The 15276-nt window shown below is 40.3% G+C and overlaps 1 protein-coding gene across 2 annotated transcripts in view; it reads left to right on the top strand.

Annotated features, from left to right (window-relative positions):
- Positions 1 to 15276, top strand: part of STARD13 (StAR related lipid transfer domain containing 13) — a 654709-nt gene that overhangs the window by 176734 nt on the left and 462699 nt on the right. The gene's annotated exons all lie outside the window — the stretch shown is intronic.

Genomic DNA, 15276 nt, shown 5'->3' on the forward strand with positions numbered 1-15276 from the left:
GTAGGTAAGGTAGCAGCGACGTTGGGTGGCAGATTAGGGGTTAATAAATATAATGTAGGTGTCGGCGACGTTGGGGGCAGCAAATTAGGGGTTCATAGGGATAACGTAGGTTGCAGCGGTGGCAGATTAGGGGTTAATAATAAAATGCAGGGGTCAGCGATAGTGGGGGTGGCGATTAGGGGTTAATAAGTGTAAGGTTAGGGGTGTTTAGACTCGGGGTACATGTTAGAGTGTTAGGTGCATAGGAAACAATGGGGCTGCGTTGGGAGCTTAACGCTGCTTTTTTGCAGGTGTTAGGTTTTTTTTCAGCTCAAACTGCCCCATTGTTTGCTATGGGGATATCGTGCACGATATATCGGTATTTTGAGTTGAAGTGGCGGTAAATTATGCTCTGCGCTCCCTTTTTGGAGCCTAACGCAGCCCTTCAGAGAACTCTAAATACCAGCGTTATTTAAAAGGTGCGGGGGGAAAAAAACACGCGTAGCTAACGCACCCCTTTGGTCGCAAAACTCTAAATCTAGGTGTTAGCGTGCAAACTCCAATAGAGATTAGCTATATAAAAAATATATATATAAAATAAATTCAACTCACTTGTGGATATAATGCAAAAAAAAAGTAAGAATAAATGTATTGCTAAGGCACCTCCAGTATTTGCATCTACACCAGAGCAGTTAATGGTAATCTCTAGAAAATACATACAACAAATTATTTAAATATATATAAATATACAAGTATGTATGTGTGTGTGTATATGTATACATATATATATATATAACACGGAAGGAGACTGCACTTCAAGATCGGACCGGGTACACATCCAATGACTCAGCAACATCCCAGCCCTGGGAGCTTAAATAGCACTCCCAAAAAGCTGTGCTGTCACCAGCGTCACAGGCAGTTAACCTAGTCCGGAATGGGTGCAAGAAACATAGGGGGATTACAAACAAATAATAATACAACACATAGAGACACCCAGCACTCACTAGCTAGCTCACAGCTAAGATAAAATCACAACTGGAAAGGTTAGTTAACGCATCTGGCCAAATGGGATATGAGGACTTATCAAAAAGTGGATCACAACTGCGAGAGCAAAACTTATATTGTAAATATAATTATATTGTATAATTATATTGTAAATATAATTTTCAGGCTATTGTATTAGCATAGACTGAGTTTGAAAGTGATGAATTTATTTTTATAATTTCCAGAATGTTTATCTTTAAGTTGAAATATACAGACTGGAGAGAATGAAAATGGTTGAATTGGGAAACAAAAATATAGTAAGAGATCCTCCCAATTTACTAATCAATGTTAGCGTCTTCTTAGTGAGTTGTATCACTTTTGTGGCATAGGGAAGAAACCCAGATCTGTGAGGAGTTTACAGACTGAACGATATGCAATAAGGAACAGCAGTGTTTGTTTAGTACTCACGCTCTTACCAGCAGTTGAAACTGAGAGTCCCAGCAGTCGGAGCTAGAGATTGCACAGAGCAAGTGACGTCATTGGGTAGCAAGTGTGATCAGGTGAGAACAAGTTACCCCTTTTAGCTCCGGAGAATGTCAATCCGATATTTGCCTAGAAATGCTGATCAGATCGGGGCATCAGTCTATAGTCAGTGTCGGCTGCTATGTGGAAACACTTTAGGGGATGAGCGGCGATACCGCTAATAACTCACTTCACCTCCTTGATAATGTTAGAGACAGGAGCTGTGCCGGCTGAAGCTGTGCTGATAGTAGAGTTGGGGAAATCGAACAGATACAGTTGTAAATTATGTCCAGACGCTTTAAGATAGCTGTAATTGCTCTCAGTAGTCAGAGAGGAACCCGTGCTGCAGCAGTGTTATTTGTAATCCAAGGTAGTAATTTAATGATATTATTATTACAGTAAAGGCAGTTTGTAATACAAACGAATGCTCATGAGCTTAGTACTTTTAGACAATAACTAAGCACTTGTTTGGGGTGTGGTGAAGACTTAAATAGACAGATGGAAGCAGGTAAGTGCAGCAGGAGTGGATACCTGCAAAACCTGGAGTGGAATCCTCACAGACCCCCTCCTCAAATTAGCCGTCCGCGGCTTGATGTTTAGGTCTATGAGGGTATCGCCTGTGGAAACAGGAAATGAGTCTCGGTGCATTGATGTGGGTGTGAGGCTCTCAGGTGTCGTCATCCGGCGAAAATCCCTTCCACCTTACAAGGTACTGCAACTCGCCTTTCACCAATCTAGAATCCAGGAGATCTAGGACCTCGAACGTTTCGGAATCCAATTGAACAGGAGTAGGTGGAAGAAGAGGTTTCATATCATGATCTCCGGAAAAAGGTTTCAGTAAGGATACATGGAAAGACGGATGGATGGCCAATGTAGGAGGAGGACTGAGTCTGACTGCGTTGGAATTAATTATTTTATTGATACTGAAGGGACCAATAAATAATCCAGCTAGTTTTTTACTCGGAAGGTGTATTTTGATGTTCTTGGTTGAAAGCCAAACCATATCTCCCACTTTATAGGAGGGAGATGGTCTTCGCCATAGATCGTATAATTTTTTTCTGGTATGCTTGAGCAAGTTGAATGTTCTTGAGTAGATGTTGATGGGTTTCTGCAAGTTTTTGTGTAAATTCATCCACTGACTGAGAGTTTTCTGAAGATGAGGTTTGGAGTGAGAATCTTGGGTTAAAGTCGTAGTTAGCGAAGAATGGTGTATACTTGGTGGAACTGTTAATAGTGTTATTGTATGCGAATTCTGCTGTAGTCAGGTAGGTTGACCAATCAGACTGATGATAGGAACAGTAGCAGCGAAGATACTGCTCCAACCACTGATTCACCCTCTCTGATTGACCGTTCGTCTGTGGGTGAAAAGCAGTGCTTAACCTTTGATCGATTTGTAATGTTTCAGTGAGAGCCTTCCAGAACCTTGAAGTGAACTGGGCACCTCTATCAGTGGTTAAAATTGTCGGGAGACCATGATATCGAACTACATTGTTAATGAACAACTGTGCAGTTTGCATAGATGTGGGTACCTTATTATAGGGAATAAAATGAGCCATTTTAGTTAGGTGGTCAATGACGACTAAAATAGTGTTATACCCAGAACTTGGAGGTAAGTCAACAATGAAGTCCATTCCGAGATGTGTCCAAGGAGTGGAGGGAGCTTCTAATGGAATAAGATGTCCATATGGTAGTTTCCTTTCGGGTTTGGAAACTATACATATAGTACAGTGTTGGATATAATCTTTTATGGTGTTCTCCATGCACGGCCACTAGCTTGTTCTGCTGATCAAATCCTTGGTACGTTTGATACCAGGATGACCTAATAGAGGTGGGTCATGGTGTTGTTTGATTACCTCTTTTCTTAGTTGTTTGGGAACATAAAGATTGGAACCGTGATAATAGACATCATGATGAAGTGTTAAATCCTGGATTGGTATGTGAATGTATGATGCTTGAGCTGCTTGTAGGTCCTTGTTGGGAATAGGTAGTAAGGCTAGGAAACGTTCCGCTGGTATAATGGATGAAGGACTCTGTTCAGTTACTGGTTGTGGGTCTCTTCTTGATAAGGCATCAGCCTTTCCATTTTTTGATCCGGGTCTGTATATTATTTGATAATCGAAACGACTGAAATATAGGCTCCGCCTTACTTCGCTAGCGGATAAAGTTTTGTTTTTCTGTAGAAACTCTAAATTTCGGTGGTCAGTGTAGATTACAATGGGTGTGCTCGTACCCTCCAATAGATGTATCCAGAATTCGAAGGCGTGTTTGATAGCCAGAAGTTCCTTGTCGCCTATGGAATAGTTGATCTCTGGAGGAGACATTGTTTTGGAGTAGAACCCAATAGGATGCAAGGAATCTTGAGGACTCTTCCTTTGTGAGAGAACTGCCCCTAGGGCATAGTCAGAGGAATCCACCTCCAGTATGTACTGGAGGTTGGGGTCTGGATATTTTAGGATGGGTGCTGAAGAGAAGGAAGTTTTCAAACGTGTAAAAGCTTCAGCTGCTTTGTTCGACCAATAGAAACGACAGTTAGGACTAGTAAGTTTGGTGAGGGGTTTAGCAAACTTCGAGAAATCACGGATAAATTTCCTATAGTAGTTGCTGAAACCAAGGAACTTTTGTACTTCCTTCCTATTGGTAGGCACTGGCCAGGACTTAACGGCATCTACTTTTTTTGTTTTCTTGCATTTTAATTCCTCTTGGACTAATGCAGTATCCCAGAAACTCTTTTTCGTCTGTATGAAAAATACATTTCTCTAACTTGGCGTAGAGTCTGAACTTGAAGTCTTGCTAGGACCCAACTTACATGTTTTTGGTGACTTTCTGAGATCTGGGGAGTAAATCAGAATGTCATCTAGATAAACGACAACACAAGTGTTTATGAAGATCATGGAAGAAGTCATTTACGAAGAACTGAAAGGTTGCAAGAGCATTAGTAAATCCGAAGGGCATGACTAGGTATTCCAATAGCCCGTATCTTGTCCTGAAGGCAGTACCCCCTCTCTGATGCATACAAGGTTATAGGCTCCCCTCAGATCTAATTTAGTGAAAATGGTAGCATGCCGAAGTCTTTCAATGAGTTCCGGAATGAGGGGAAGTGGGTACCTATTCTTGATGGTGATTTTGTTAAGTTGTCTGAAGTCTATGATGGGTCGCAAAGATTGATCTTTATTACGGACGAAGAAGATTCCTGCTCCCGCAGGAGAGACTGAGGGTCTAATGAATCCCTTTTTTAGATTCTCAGCCAGATAGGATTTTATATGGTCCAATTCTGGCTGACAGAGAGGGTACAAATGCCCAAGAGGAGGAGTGGTACCAGGTTTTAATTCGATAGGGCAGTCGTAAGAGCGATGTGGGGGGAGTGTATCGGCTTCCTTTTTGCTAAATACCTCTGAGAAACTTCTGTAAACCCCTGGAATGGATGGTGTTACTGTATCAGTGGAAGTTGTGGATAACAACAGCATATTCTTGTGACAGGACTGTGAACAGTAAGGTGAATCAAGTTGTATTTGTAAGGTGTTCCAATTAAACTTTAAACCTAATACTATAGGAAATAGGGGGGTAGATATGATATCAAAGCTAATGTATTCGTGGTGTGTGTTCAGTGTTGTCATAGAGAGGGGTATGGTGTGGTGTGTAATAGGTCCGGAAGATATTTCGGTACCATCAACTACACGGAGGGAAATAGGAGACAACTTTTTCATTGAAGGTATTTTATTCTCAAACACAAAAGCTTTATCATTATCAATATAATTTTCTTGTGCTCCAGTGTCTAGGATGGCCTCTATCATCTTACAATTGTTTCCCCACTGTAAAGACAGAATTAAGGAACAGTGAAGTGGTTTATTATGTACAATCAGAGAAGAAACATTAGTACTGCACTTACTGTTCTTGTTTCTTGGTAGGGAAGGGCAATCCTTAACTGAATGGGATGAGGAACCACAATACATGCAGAGCCCATTGGTTTTTCTTCTCATTCTTTCCTCTGCTGTAAGTGGACCACCTGAAAAAGCTGATATCCATTGCTTCTGCACTATTGGAGGTGGAAGTAGGAGATGTAGAGGGAGACTGGTAAGGGTAGTTGACCTTCTTATAAGCAGGTTCACTTTGTTGACATTCTGACTTCCTCTCTCGGAGTCTCCTATCAATTTGACTGCAGAGCTTCATTAAGGCATCCAGGGTATCTGGAAGATCAGTGCGAGGGAAATAGGAGACAACGTTTTCATTGAAGGTATTTTATCCTCAAACACAAAAGCTTTATCATTATCAATATAATTTTCTTGTGTTCCAGTGTCTAGGATGGCCTCTATCGTCTTACAATTGTTTCCCCACTGTAAAGACAGAATTAAGGAACAGTGAAGTGGTTTATTATGTACAATCAGAGAAGAAACATTAGTACTGCACTTACTGTTCTTGTTTCTTGGTAGGGAAGGGCAATCCTTAACTGAATGGGATGAGGAACCACAATACATGCAGAGCCCATTGTTTTTTCTTCTAATTCTTTCCTCTGCTGTAAGTGGACCCCTGAAAAAGCTGATATCCATTGCTTCTGCACTATTGGAGGTGGAAGTCGGAGATGTAGAGGGAGACTGGTAAGGGTAGTTGACCTTCTTATAAGCAGGTTCACTTTGTTGACATTCTGACTTCCTCTCTCGGAGTCTCCTATCAATTTGACTGCAGAGCTTCATTAAGGCATCCAGGGTATCTGGAAGATCAGTGCGAGCGAAAGGCCAAGCCTAAACTGATTTTTTAATGCTATAGCATTCCATTATGAGTCTAAGGAGTATTGCTTGAACTCCGTTATATAACTCTCTACTGGACGACTCCCTTGTTTAAGTTTTCTCATCTTTCTTTCTGCTGTGTATTGCAGGTTGGCATCAGAGTATAACTCGTCCATTACACCCAAGAAATTGTATAAGTTAGACAATATAGGGTTATTGGTCTCATATAACGTGTCAGTCCAGATACGGGGTTCACCTCTAAGGTAGCTGATGATGGTTAAGACCTTAGTGCTGTCATTAGGATAAGTCTTGGGCTTGAGGTTGAAAGTAAGCAGACAAGCATTTTTGAAATGGCGGTATTGACGTCTATCGCAGTGGAAGAAGTCCGGTGAAGCTATGTGAGGTTCTGGTGCATTGTCAGTAGGAGTAGATTTAGTAGTTACTGTATCTCTTATAACTTTTCTGAGAGTCTCGTTTTCTACTTGCAGCTCCCTTAAGCCTTGACTGAGCTGGTCCACTCTCTGGGATAAATTATAGACTATTTGAGGTAGCTCCGCTGGATCCATTTCTATGGGGCTTAGTTATTATATGAGGACTTATCAAAAAGTGGATCACAACTGCGAGAGCAAAACTTATATTGTAAATGTCTCACTTTATTTTCAGGCTATTGTATTAGCATAGAGTTTGAAAAGTGATGAATTTATTTTTATAATTTCCAGAATGTTTATCTTTAAGTTGAAATATACAGACTGGAGAGAATGAAAATGGTTGAATTGGGAAACAAAAATATAGTAAGAGATCCTCCCAATTTACTAATCAATGTTAGCGTCTTCTTAGTGAGTTGTATCACTTTTGTGGCAAAGGGAAGAAACCCAGATCTGTGAGGAGTTTACAGACTGAACGATATGCAAAAAGGAACAGCAGTGTTTGTTTAGTACTCATGCTCTTACCAGCAGTTGAAACTGAGAGTCCCAGCAGTCGGAGCTAGAGATTGCACAGAGCAAGTGACGTCACTGGGTAGCGAGTGCGATCGGGTAAGAACAAGTTACCCCTTTTAGCTCCGGAGAATGTTAATCTGATATTTGCCTAGAAATGCTGATCAGATCGGGGCATCAGTCTATAGTCAGTGTCGGCTGCTATGTGGAAACACTTTAGGGGATGAGCGGCGATACCGCTAATAACTCACTTCACCTCCTTGATAATTTTAGAGACAGGAGCTGTGCCGGCTGAAGCTGTGCTGATAGTAGAGTTGTGGAAATCGAACAGATACTGTTGTAAATTATGTCCAGACGCTTTAAGATAGCTGTAATTGCTCTCAGTAGTCAGAGAGGAACCCGTGCTGCAGCAGGGTTATTTGTAATCCAAGGTAGTAATTTAATGATAGTACTATTACAGTAAAGGCAGTTTGTAACACAAACGAATGCTCATGAGCTTAGTACTTTTAGACAATAACTAAGCACTTGTTTGGGGCGTGGTGAAGACTTAAATAGACAGGTGGAAGCAGGTAAGTGCAGCAGGAGTGGATACCTGCAAAACCTGGAGTGGAATCCTCAGATGGGAAAGGCTCAGGCACCACGTCAAGGTCCTTTCCACTGCCTGAGTCCCTAACACAGCCACACAATGCAAGCTCACAAAGCCAAACAAACTGAGAACAAAGGAGGGGTGCACAGGTATATGTAATCACCCAGAGAAATACAAAACATGGAAGGAGACTGCACTCCAAGACCGGACCGGGTACACATCCAATGACTCAGCAACATCCCAGCCCTGGGTGATTAAATAGCACTTCCAAAAAGCTGTGCTGTCACCAGAGTCACAGGCAGTTAACCCCAGTCCAGAATGGGTTCAAGAAACATAGGGGGATTACAAACAATAATAATACAACACATAGAGACACCCAGCACTCACCAGCTAGCTGACAGCTAAGATTTTATGGATGTATATGTCTAGGGAGATTACATAAGTCTGTGAACCCTGATTTGTTCACAATTTGTTTGATTGAGAGCTTGCATTTGTATGGCTGTATTAGGGACCCAGGTTTTGGAAGAGACTTTGATGTGGTACCTGGGCTTGTCCCATTTGGCCAGATGCGGTAACTAACTCTTCCAGTTTTGCTTTTAATCTTAGCTGAAAGCTTGTAAGTAAATGCTGGACTTTCTCTGTGTGTTGTATTAATTTGTTTTGTAATTTTCCCTATAGACCTTGCACCCAGGCTTGTCTGGGATTAACTGCCTGTGACTCTTGAGACAGCACAGCTTCCTGAGAGTGTTATAGCACCCAGGGCTTAGCATGTTGCAGGGTCATGAGATGTGTACCCAATCCAGTTTGAGAGTGCAGTTCCCTTCCATGTTTTGTATATGTCTAGGGAGATTACATAAGTCTGTGAACCCTGACTTGTTCCCAGTTTGTTTGATTGAGAGCTTGCATTTGTATGGCTGTATTAGGGACCCAGATTTTGGAAGAGACCTTGACGTGGTACCTAGGCTTGTCCCATTTGGCCAGATGCGGTAACTAACTCTTCTAGTTTTGCTTTTAATCTTAGCTTAGAGCTTGTAAGCGAGTGCTGGACTTTCTCTGTGTGTTGTATTAATTTGTTTTGTAATTTTCGCTATGGGCCTTGCACCCAGGCTTGTCTGGGGTTAACTGCCTGTGATTCTGGAGACAGCACAGCTTCCTGAAAGTGCTATAACACCCAGGGCTGAGCATGTTGCAGGGTCATTGGATGTGTACCCAGTCCAGTTTGAGAGTGCAATCCCCTTCCGTGTTTTGTATGTGTATATATATATATATATATACATACATTTATAGTGTATATTTGCATATATTTATTTTATCACAACTGTAATAAAACAATATATAAATTAAGCACTCACTAGCGTTAACAGTATAAATAATTTATTATGTTATCTTGTTTGACTGCCTTTAATGCAGTGGGTTCATGCTTTACAGTTTCAGTACTTTAAAACCCCACTATAAGAATTTATCATAAGTGCCTCGAATACAAACCTGTAAAATAAACTATTACAAAGGAAATGCACAACACTAGAAACATGCTAAAGATCTAACTCAAAGACTATCAAAAAGAGGATACAATAAAAGCACACTCACAAGAATTGATCATTCAGTCCGCAGACATAGATTTTTATTTTTTTTAGCAAAAACAAAAAACAGACTCAGACAATACACTTCAATACCAAATATAGTAATCAATTTTTATCAAATCAACAATAATTAAAAAAATATTTACCGGTTCTGAATGGGGACAAAACTCTAAGACACAACATAGAAAAAGGAGTCAGATATGTAGCTAGAAAAGCATATAATATAGGAGAATGGTAAAAAAGGAACAAATACCAGGTTAAACTGGTTATCATCTGGGAAAGGCTATTATAGATGTGGACACATGCCATGTAAAAGCTGCTGCTATACAAAATAGAGCCTCACTTTTACATCTACACAGACCAATGAAACCATTAAGATACAAAGCAGGATAGACTGCACTTCCACATATGTAATCTATCTTATAACCTGTGGCCATTGCCTCAAGCAATATGTAGGCATAACATCACACCCCTTAAAAGATAGAATAAGGGAACACTTAATCTCTTTAGAAGAGGAAATTCCAAAAACCCCTGTAGCAAATCACTTTCACATACATGGCGAAGGTACATCACAGTTTTCGTTTGTGGGTATAGAACAAATAAAAAAAGATCCATTAGGAGGAGACAGACTCCAAAACCTACTCAGAAGAGAGGTCTATTTGATCTTTACACTAGGAACCAGAGTAGCGCAAGGTATAAATACAAGATATGATGTTAACCTCTATGTAGATTAAAACATTGTAAAAAATATCAACAGAGCAAGATCAGCTAAAAAAGAAGGGTTAAGACTCTATGGGGCCTATCTATCAAGCTCCGAATGGAGCTTGATGCCCCGTGTTTCTGGCGAGCCTGCAGGTGGACAGACATCGCCGGAAATCAACCGATCGAGTACGATCGGGTTGATTGACACCCCCTGCTGGCGGCCGATTGGCCGCGAGTCTGCAGGGGGCAACGTTGCACCAGCAGCTCTTGTGAGCTGCTGGTGCAATGCTGAATACAGAGAGCGTATTGCTCTCCGTATTCAGCGAGTTCTGGCAGACCTGATCCACACTGTCGGATCAGGTCCGCCAGACTTTCTTAAATAGGGGCCTATGACTCAATAGATAAGATGAGGATAGAAATGCATAGAACAAATGATATAGATGGTATGAATGGAAATTCACCCACTATGGGGCTATCGAGTAAGACCATCCAATAAAAACTTTTCTATGACATAATTATATCTAGGATACATTAAATAGCACTACTCTATTACCCAAACACAGATAAAAATCATGGAAAATCTTCAAAATTATGGAAAAAGATAAAGATGTTTAAGTATGTCCCTAAATAGAAAAAAAAAATCATGAATAAAAAACTAATGTGTAAATATAAGATTGAAATTAAGCAATAACTGTAAATATAGGAAAGTAAAGAAATTTGATGATTTTAAGATTAAGTTTAGTAGTAAGAACATTATCTATGTAAAAGCCACTCAGTAAAAAAATAAAAAAAAGTGCATAAGCCAAGTCAGCCAAGAGTTATATACTGATCCTCAAATACAAAACAGTGATTGAAATTGTACTAATTAACAAGTAAACAAATATCCAATACACGCTAGAGGTATCAATATTTGTCTGATTGGCCACTATGTACTATATAAGTGTGTGTATGTGGGCTTACCATGATCTCTCATGAAGCGCATGCGCCAAACGCGTCAGTACGTTTTGAATGCGTCTGTAATCTGCATTTAGCACAGAATAAACCGTTGATTTGCAAGAGGACCTATTTTTTTCTCTTCTTTTCTTGTGAAAATAAATGATATAACAAATAATAAATATATATATATATACAGTGGGGCAAAAAGTATTTAGTCAGCCACCAATTGTGCAAGTTCTCCCACTTAAGAAGATGAGAGAGGCCTGTAATTTTCATCATAGGTATACCTCAACTATGAGAGACAAAATGTGGAAACATATCCAGACAATCACATTGTCTGATTTGGAAAGAATTTATTTGCAAATTATGGTGGAAAATAAGTATTTGGTCAAAAGTTCATCTCAATACTTTGTTATATATCCTTTGTTGGCAATGACAGAGGTCAAACATTTTCTGTAAGTCTTCACAAGGTTGTCACACACTGTTGCTGGTATGTTGGCCCATTCCTGCATGCAGATCTCCTCTAGAGCAGTGATATTTTGGGGCTGTCGCTGGGCAACACGGACTTTCAACTCCCTCCATAGGTTTTCTATGGGGTTGAGATCTGGAGACTGGCTAGGCCACACCAGGACCTTGAAATGCTTCTTATGAAGCCACTCCTTTGTTGCCCAGGTGGTGTGTTTGGGATCATTGTCATGCTGAAAGACCCAGCCACATTTCATCTTCAATGCCCTTGCTGATGGAAGGAGGTTTGCACTCAAAATCTCACGATACATGGCCCCATTAATTCTTTCATCTACATGGATCAGTCGTCCTGTTCCCTTTGCAGAGAAACAGCCCCTAAGCATGATGTTGCCACCCCCATGCTTCACAGTAGGTATGGTGTTCTTTGGTTGCAACTTAGCATTCTCTCTCCTCCAAACACGACGAGTTGTGTTTCTACCAAACAGTTCTACTTTGGTTTCATCTGACCATATGAAATTCTCCCAATCCACTTCTGGATCATCCAAATGCTCTCTAGCATACTTCAGACAGGCCCGGATATGTACTGGCTTAAGCAGGGGGACACGTCTGGCACTGCAGGATCTGAGTCCCTGGCGGCGTAGTGTGTTACTGATGGTAGCCTTTGTTATGTTGGTCCCAGCTCTCTGCAGGTCATTCACTAGGTCCCCCTGTGTGGTTCTGGGATGTTTGCTCACCGTTCTTGTGATCATTTTGACCCCACGGGGTGAAATCTTCCATGGAGCCCCAGATCGTGGGAGATTATCAGTGGTCTTGTGTGTCTTCCATTTTCTAATTATTGCCCCCACAGTTGATTTCTTCACACCAAGCTGCTTGCCTATTGCAGATTCAGTCTTCCCAGCCTGATGCAGGTCTACAATTTTGTTTCTGGTGTCCTTCGACAGCTCTTTGGTCTTCACCATAGTGGAGTTTGGAGTGTGACTGTTTGAGGTTGTGGACAGGTGCCTTTTATACTGATAACAAGTTCAAACAGGTGCCATTAATACGGGTAATGAGTGGAGGACAGAGGAGCCTCTTAAAGAAGAAGATACAGGTCTGTGAGAGCCAGAAATATTGCTTGTTTATAGGTGACCAAATACTTATTTTCCACCATAATATGCAAATAAATTATTTCCAAATCATACGATGTGATTGTCTGGATTTGTTTCCACATTTTGTCTCTCATAGTTGAGATATACCTATGATGAAAATTACAGGCCTCTCTCATCTTCTTGCACAATTGGTGGCTGACTAAATAAGTTTTTCCCCCACTGTGTGTGTATATATATATATACTGTATATATATATATATATATATATATATATATATATATATATATATACTGTAAAAAGCAATACTTGTCAAATATTAAGAGTTACAATATAGTGATTGAGCAATTGTGCCCAGTATGTCAAAATTCAAATGGCTTTCAAATGTTTAAGTAGTGGTGAAGATGGAACATTCCCAGAAAGAGATTGCTACATACCATTTGTAGATGTTGGGATCCTGATGTGACTTTACCTGCAGATCCTCTTAGCTGTATAAGATATCATATACTCACTATATTAAATAAAAATGTGTGGTGGTGCACAATTTTTTTCTCTCAAATTCCAACACTCTCTAAACTGTGCTGGCTGCCCCAAATAATTTACAATACCATGAGAAAGAAGGATTGAGCGGAATAAATGGTCAATCAAAGAGGGACACAGGCCGCACTTAGTTAATCAAAGTTTTTATTACTATGTAGCTCTGAACAACCAACAATCAGGACGTCTACCCTCCACCCTATTCCTTTTTAAAGCGGAATACACACCCAATAAAATACACAGGTATTGGAACAGGCTGGCCAGCTCATTGTGTGATTAATATTCTATATCAAACTCACATACACAATATACAATGTATCAACTTCGACTGCAAATAAAACTGAGGGGGGAGAGAATTAAACTTATATATCATCATAGTCCGTATGTTGTTACGGGGCCCCAAAGTTGCAGCTGTTATAAACAAAGTAGATGTTCAATTTCCAGGCTCTTTAGTGTATACACACGCTCTGGTTCTAAACACAATTCCTTTACACCAACATGATGTAACAGCTTGATTGCAAAGTTCAATATTGTTACTTCATACTGTGAAAAAACTTGTGAGTGAAATGCATGAGGTCTCTTAGAAGATAAACGCACAATGTACCCTGGCGGGACAGACCCGGCTGTCAGCCGCAAGACTTCAAAGCCAAAACAAAGGACGATTTACTCAGTACCTGTTTTGCAGTTTAGGCGATTAAAGAGTCTTTGTTGCTGCAATTGGGCTGCTTCACTTGCTTACCGCCATGTACCCTTCAGCGTTTCCCTGTGAAATCCGAATGCCGCTGGCTCTGTTCTCAGCTGTTCACCTGTCATGCTTACTCAATCATGACGCGTTTCTCCCCTCCCACATAGGGCTGAATGTCGGGGCCTCATCAGATGTGATCAGATTGAGTAAGCACGACAGGTGAACAGCTGAGAACAGAGCCAGCGGCATTCGGATTTCACAGGGAAACGCTGAAGGGTACATGGCGGTAAGCAAGTGAAGCAGCCCAATTGCAGTAACAAAGACTCTTTAATCACCTAAACTGCAAAACAGGTACTGAGTAAATCGTCCTTTGTTTTGGCTTTGAAGTCTTGCGGCTGACAGCCGGGTCTGTCCTGCCAGGGTACATTGTGCGTTTATCTTCTAAGAGACCGCATGCATTTCACTCACAAGTTTTTTCACAGTATAAAGTAACAATATTGAACTTTGCAATCAAGCTGTTAACATGGTGTTGGTGTAAAGGAATTGTGTTTAGAACCAGAGCGTGTGTATACACTGAAGAGCCTGGAAATTGAACATCTACTTTGTTTATAACAGCTGCAACTTTGGGGCCCCGTAATAACATACGGACTATGATGATATATAAGTTTAATTCTCTCCCCTCAGTTTTATTTGCAGTCGAAGTTGATACATTGTATATTGTGTATGTGAGTTTGATATAGAATATTAATCACACAATGAGCTGGCCAGCCTGTTCCAATACCTGTGTATTTTATTGGGTGTGTATTCCGCTTTAAAAAGGAATTGGGTGGAAGGTAGACGTCCTGATTGTTGGTTGTTCAGAGCTACATAGTAATAAAAACTTTGATTAACTAGTGCGGCCTGTGTCCCTCTTTGATTGACCGTTTATTCCGCTCAATCCTTCTTTCTCATGGTATTGTATATATCATATACTCAACACAAATACATATGTATATGTACCTATACATACATATACTGTATGTGTGTTCTGTCCACTGTAGATAGCCTATACAATAGTGATGATAGCGCTTTATTGAATCAATACCATGTATGTTAATACATCTCTACAATGTCTTTTGTGGCCATTTAAGAGTATCTTGCACATGTGCAGAGTAATAGACTGTTTTCAAATAGTCCTGGAATGCTTGAAAATATGTCCAAAAGTGCCTCAAAGTGTCAAAGTTTTCAAAACTGGTCTTGAATATGTGTTGAAAAAGTCTCTCAGAAATAGATTGTGATTGCCAATAACTTTTCAGCACCATAGTAAAAATAGGGCTTTTAGCAACAATTCAAAAACACGATCATGGGTACAGGAAATAGCTGAAAATATCACTATTGTGATCGCATTGAATTAAAAAGTGCAGAAAAAGCCTCAGCCAATATATTTTGACCAACTCCAATACTGAAATAAACATGATTGGCTGTTATTTATTTTCAAAATGGTTATAATAATTTAAATTCAAACATGGCCAAGGCAATAACTCGATCTCCATTTCCTCATTATGGCACCATTATTGAC

Source organism: Bombina bombina, chromosome 3, assembly GCF_027579735.1.
Source record: "Bombina bombina isolate aBomBom1 chromosome 3, aBomBom1.pri, whole genome shotgun sequence".
Lineage (NCBI taxonomy): Eukaryota > Metazoa > Chordata > Amphibia > Anura > Bombinatoridae > Bombina > Bombina bombina.